General features: G+C 34.6%; 1 long non-coding RNA gene across 1 annotated transcript; it reads right to left on the bottom strand.

Moving 5' to 3' along the window:
- Nucleotides 1-2,799: 2,799 nt before the first annotated feature.
- LOC127518815 (uncharacterized) lies at nt 2,800-4,083 on the bottom strand. Its single transcript, XR_007931667.1, has 3 exons — nt 3,864-4,083; nt 3,312-3,433; nt 2,800-3,192 (listed from the first exon to the last, which is right to left on the bottom strand). It is a non-coding gene; the product is annotated as an uncharacterized LOC127518815 (long non-coding RNA).
- Nucleotides 4,084-6,795: the final 2,712 nt, after the last annotated feature.

Genomic DNA, 6,795 nt, shown 5'->3' with positions numbered 1-6,795 from the left:
AAATCTTGAACATTTCATACATACTAATTTGCTCCTTTTGATGTTTCATCAATCACACAGTAGTAATTGTTTGCCCTACGAACATATTTCTGGCCAAAGAGTGGTGGAACTTTAACTCTTCATACATACTTTTTGACTTTAACCTTCCATATGTACTTTTGGACTCATTTTTCTGTTACATTAACTACACAGTAGTTCATATTTGACCTACTGAACATTTCTGGTGAAACATTTCATACATACTCATTGACTCCTACTGATGGTCATACTCCTACAGTGGTCAATATTTGACCTATTAAATATATTTCTCGCCAAAGAGTCTTCAGACTTTTCATACATACTTTTTAACTCATTTTGATGTTTCATCAACCATACAGTAGTCCATATTTGATCTGTTTAACATATTTCTTGCCAAAGAGTCTTCCAACTTTAGTGTGTACGTCTGCTCAGACCCTGATGTGACGCTAAGCACTCTTCCATGTCAAAGACCGTTTTTATAAATATGAGCGTTGGCGTGGATTTAAGCGTACACACACTCTAAGATCAAATCTATGCGTACGCACGCTTTATAAATGAGGCCCAGTGAGTATGTATAGAAAGTTTAGGATCGAGCAATCTTTGGCCAGAAATATGTTCAGTCGGTCAAATATGGATTATCTTCTGGCAGATGTAACATCAGAAGGAGTCAATGACTATACATAGAAAGTTCAAGATTGATGACTCTTTGGCCAGAAATACAGTAGGTCAGTAGGTCAAAGAATCAGTAGATCAAATATAGACTACCATTGGCTGATGTAACATCAAAGGGAGTCTATGAGTATGTATAGAAAGTTCATGGTCAAGGACACTTTCGTCAGAAGTATGTTCAGTAGGTCAAATATAGACTACATTCTGGCTGATGTAACATCAAAGAGAGTCTAATAGTATTTATAGAAAGTTCATTATCAAGCACTCTTTGGTCAAATATAGACTATCCTCTGGCTGATGTAACATCAGGAGTCAATGAGTATGTATTGAAAGTTCAAGTTCAAGCAATCTTTGGCCAGAAATATGTTTAGTAGGTCAAATATTCACTGCTGTCTGGCTGATGTAACATCAGAAGAAGTCAATGAGTATGCATAGAAAGTTCAAGATCGAGGACACTTTGGTCAGAAATAACCATAATTTTGCTGATGTAACATCAAAGGGAGTATATGAGTATGTATAGAAAGTTCATGATCAAGGACTCATAAGCCAGAAATTTGTTCAGTAGGTCAAATATGGACTTCTCTCTGGCTAAACTAAGGCCAGAAGAAATCAATGAGAGTATACAGAAGGTTCAAGATCGAGAATCCTGGACCAGAAAAATGTTGACATGATACAGCATGTCAAGTATGGACTACTGTCTGGCTGAGGTTACATCAGAAGGAGTCAATGAATAATGCAGAGAAAGTTCTATTGATCGAGGACACTTTGGCCAGAAATATGTTCAGCACGTCAAATATGGACTAATGTCTGGATGAAGTAACATCAGAAGTATTAGAGGACAATGTATGGAAAGTTCAAGATTGAGGACTCTTTGACCAAAGATATGTTCAGTGGGGCAAATATCGACAACTATCTGGCTGATGTAACATCAAAGAGAGTCTATGAGTAGGCACAGAAAGTTCATGAGTGAGGACTCTTTGCTCAGAAACATGTTCAGTAGGTCAAATATAGACTACCATTTGGCTGATGTAACATCAAAAGGAGTCTATGAGAGTGGCTGCGTCCGAAACCGCCTACTCAATGAGTAGGTACTTACTTAACGAGCCTAAAAGAGTATGTACTGATCTCGTTGAGTATGAATGCGATCCGGACATCATCCGGATGTCTTGTTGAAGAAACAGCTGCACATTTATTTTGTGATTGTAGTATAACCAAAAAATTTGGGGTTAATTTAAGTTCTTATATTTTTAACCCTACTAATGTGACCCACAGTTTTATCCTTAAATATATTATTTTTTTATTATGAAAACCCAAAATTGTGATCTCTTGAATATATGTTAATTTCTTTATTTTATATGCAAACATTTTCATCCACAAGCAAAAGTAGTAAATCTCCTATGTTTTCCTCTTTTTCTTGTTGTCGTTTCATCCCTCTGGCTTATAAATAAGAAAATAAAAAATAAAAAAATATATTTTTTGAAGCCTTATGATGAATTATTCCAATATTTAACCTTGTCAATGTGCTTTTTTCTGTGTATATAATCTCATACAATGATGTACACAAACCCATGATATTTGTTTTTGTCATTATGATTGTTCATTGTTAAAGATACAACCATGGTATTTACCCTGATCTTGTATGTAATTATAAGTTCTACAATAAAAAAGAAAAAAAGATATGAGTGATAGGTGCACTAACACCTCATAGAACCATTAACTCGACAACCCTACCTAGAACGTTTTTCCTCAGCGTTTGCAATGTCTGCACAAAGGAGACATCGGGCAGCTGCTTGAAGATCTCGCCTTTGGAGAGGACTGCTGATTTTGTACTCAGAAAATTAAAATTTTACTACTAAAGATAAGATTACCCCAGAATGAATTGCATTGCTAACACACCCCAACACTTACGCACAATAATAATGATAAATGCTGATCAAAAATTAAGTTTAATTACTTAATTACTTTTTTTTTTACTGAAAATTATGTTTTAGTAAAACAAGCAAAATGTAATGTTTTGTCATATAACATAGCTATGCATGAATACACACTAGACAAATGCAGCTAAGGTGAATACATCTCAATTTGCAGTCAAGCAATGAATTAACGCATGAATTAATAAAATAATTATATTTTATTTACTGACAGCAATAGGAAACATAAATGAGTTAAAGAATGAATAAAAGTAACCATCACAATACAAGTCAACAACACATGAAACAAAGCTTTATTCAAACTTATTGTTCTAACAATCACCTATTTATAGTATTTAAGCATCTGACCACCGTGAACACCTTCGCCTGTCTTTGCCATCCATCCATCACTGCTGCTCTTCTCAATGGGGACATAGTTGATCCAGAGGATGAGGAAGACTATGGTGATGCCCCCTGAACCCCATTACCTCGAAGCAAGAGTGGGAGAAGATGTGCGGGACAATCTGGCTGCCGCTGTGTCTGTTCCAAACATTTGTGTGCCTGCTCTCCATGAGCATACTCCATGAGTAGTCACCTGTAAAACATTTAAAGAGATTAAAACATTTTACAATTCATGACAGAATTCTGTTTCTTGCCATAATTTCATTTATTATTTTTACAATTACATGCTAATTTCTGTTGTAGTTTTATTACTTTTGTGGTGTGGTGGGCTAAACCACTGAACTGGTAAGCAGAAGGTTATTGATTTGATCTCCGCAGCCATCACCGTCCTTGAGCAAGACACTTTACTCCAGGTTACTCCACATTGATCATCCCTGTAATAAGAGCACTTTAAGTCACTTTGGATAAAAACATCTGCCAAAAGCATAAATGTACATTTTATTTTTGTAAATCCTTTTTTGTTAGTGTCTTGGGTACAAACACTCAAAGCTACTTATTTCTTAAACTTTTTCAAGGTACTACTATAATATAAATGCATACATACATTTCATACAGTTTCTATTTGGGGGCATAAAGGGTTAGTTTAGCCAAACATATAAATTCATCATTATTTACTCGCCTTCACGCTGTTCAATCCCTGCTGGTTTCTTTTCCCCTTTTTTTTCCACCCACAAATGCCGCAAACATACAGACATCAAGAATCAGAAAAGTGCTGTAATAACTCTGTTTAAAATTACAATAATGAAAATAAACTACAAATTATGATTTAAACAGATTTTTTATTCATTTCTGTAGTATACTCACTCAAAGCCTTTGATGGCAGGATTCCTTCATCAGCCTCTCTCCACCGGATAAACACTTGTGCTCATCTGACCCTGTAACATCCAGACAAGATTCAAGTTTCCTCTGTGATTTATTTGCTCAGTAACTAGACATAAGTTATCTATTTTATTTGTCTGTTAGTACTGTTGATAAATGAAGGAACATTTGTGTTGGATAAGAAGTGAGTTAACACATCAACAACTATGTTAACAATTTTAAATGTAGATTCAAAATTGTTAATGTAGTTGTTGATGTGTTAACAACTACGATGTGGATGTGGATCTCGCCGTGAGAATCAGCCAGATTATCGTCTGGCTGATGTAACATCAGAAAGAGTCAATGAGTATGTACAGAAAGTTCAAAATCGAGGACACTTTGGTCAGAAATATGTTCAGTAGGTCAAATATAGACTATCTTCTGGCTGATGTAACATCGAAGAGAGTCAATGAGTAGGCATGGAAAGTTCATGATTGAGGACTCTTTGGTCAGAAGCATTTTCAGCAGGCCAAATATGGACTGCTGTCTGGCTAATGTAAAATCAGAAGGTGTCAATGAGTACATATAGAATATAGTTCAAGATCAATGACTCTTTGTTCAGAAACATGTTCAGTAGGTCAAATATGGACTACTGTCTGGCTGATGTAACATCAGAAGGACTCTGTGATCATGAATACAAAGTTCACAAAATCAAGGATTCAGGCCAGAAATATGTTCAATAAGTCAAAAATGGACTTCTGTCTGGTTGATGTAACATCAGAAGTATTCAATGAATTTGTATAGAAGGTTTGAGATGGAGGACCCTTGGGGCCAGAAATATGTTCAGTATGTCACTTATTGACCACTCTCTGGCTGATACAACATCAGAAGTATTTAATTAGTCTGTATAGAATGTTTGAGATGGAAATATGTTCACTAGGTCAAATATGACCTTCTAGTCTGGCTGATGTAACATCAGAAGAGTCTATGAGCATGTTTAGAAAGTTCACAATTGAGGACTCTTATGCAGGAATGTTTTCAGTAGGTCAATGAACTTCTGTCTTTCTGATTTAAAATCAGAAGAAGTCTGTTGGTATGTATCGAAAGTCAGTAATCGAGGACTCTTCTTCCAGAAATATGAAATACAATCTGTCAAATATGGACTACTGTAAGGTTGATGTAATATCAGAAGAAGTCTTTTGAGAATGTATTGAAAGTAACAGATCGAGGACTCTTTCCCCGGGAAATATGTTCAGCAAGTCAAACATTTGTTTTATGTTAACTGTCTGATTATTGTAGCATTAAAGGGAGTCTATGAGTATGTATAGTTCCAGGAATCCTCGGACAGAATTTTTTAAATAGGTCAAATATTATTTATTAATCTTAGTTAATGTTATTTACAACACTATTATTATTTACTAATACACTATTAAAATTAATTGTTGTAATTTTTAACATTAGTTAATACACTGTGAACTAGCATGAACAAACTATGAACAGCAGGATTTTTAACAAAACCATTAACAAAGATTTATGAATACTATAACAAATGTATTGCTCATTGTTATTTAATATATTAATTAACGTTAACAAATTAGACCTTATTGTAAGTTACCCATTATTTCGAGCATATTTTAAGTTTTAGCAATTATATATACACTGAAAATAGGTTAGATACCATATGCATTTAACAAATAGAAGCACGCAGATTGTGGTATTTAGCAAAATAGTAATTAACGCGATTAAGCATTGTTATAAATGATATATTTTTATTATAGCATATATTGAAGGAATTGCTTAAAATTCTAGTGCACTTACTGAAAATTTCTTTGGCAGAAACTTTAGTACACTTAAAGGGATAGTTCACCCAAAAATGAAAATTCTGTCATCATTTACTCACCCTCAGGTTGTTCCAAACTTGTATAATTTTTTTTGTTATGTTGAACACAAAGGAAGATGTTTTAAAGAATGTGGGAAACTGAACAGTTCTGGGGCACCATTGACTTCCATAATATTTTTTTTCCTACTATGGAAGTCAATGGTGCCCCAAAGCGGCCTGGTTACAAACCTTCTTCAAAATATCTTCCTTTGTGTTCAACAGAACAAAGAAATTTTTACAGGTTTGGAACAACTTGAGGGTGAGTAAATGATGACAGAATTTAAATTTTTGGGTGAACTATCCCGTTAAGCAATCTTATGAATGAGAGTCCTCAGACTTGTTGAGACATTGCTTTCATCCAGTACAGTGGGAGTACGTGCCGTGGGAATACGTGCCGTGGGAATGTGATTCTGACTGAATTAACTGCCGTTGCTTGTGTCTCCCGCTACGCAGATTAGGAGCAGAATTGTCCAGGGGTGCAGTTCAGTTTTGTCGGGATCTCTTTTGGTCATTAACACCATCAGCTCTACTAGTGGTTAAAAACAAACAAACAAACAAACAATCTTAAGTGTAATATTTTGAGCATGTCATATGTAATTTCTATTCTGTTCACAAGAGAATAAGATGAATTGATCAAGCGCGTAGTGAGAATGTATTTAGCAAGACTAGTTTTAGCACTAGTTTTATTGCAAAAAGCCATTTCTCCTGTGTTAGAAGTTCTGTTCACTGCAAGGTTATATAGAGCTTGTGTGCAATCCTGTGAAACAAAGTGTGATTTCTTTCATGCAATGGAATGAGTGGATCTTAGAGCACAGCAAGAATATGGGATTGCTTTTAATGCAATTCTATGAAAGAAAGCATATTTAATATCTTATTGTTTCAGCCACAGCAAGAATTAGATAGTTGTAAACAATTAAATTGTGCTTATTTATGATTCAAAAGGCATATATATACTGTTGCACAGCAAGAAATATTTAGTTCTTGTATGCAATAAAACTGTTTTTATTTGCAAATTAAAAGCATTTTTTTCAGTTGATTAATTTGTCTTTGCGCAACAGG

The sequence above is a fragment of the Ctenopharyngodon idella genome, chromosome 9 (genome assembly GCF_019924925.1).
Source record: "Ctenopharyngodon idella isolate HZGC_01 chromosome 9, HZGC01, whole genome shotgun sequence".
Classification (NCBI taxonomy): Eukaryota; Metazoa; Chordata; class Actinopteri; order Cypriniformes; family Xenocyprididae; genus Ctenopharyngodon; species Ctenopharyngodon idella.
The sequence above is the reverse complement of the archived record's forward strand: the minus strand, read 5'-3'. Positions and strand labels throughout refer to the sequence as shown.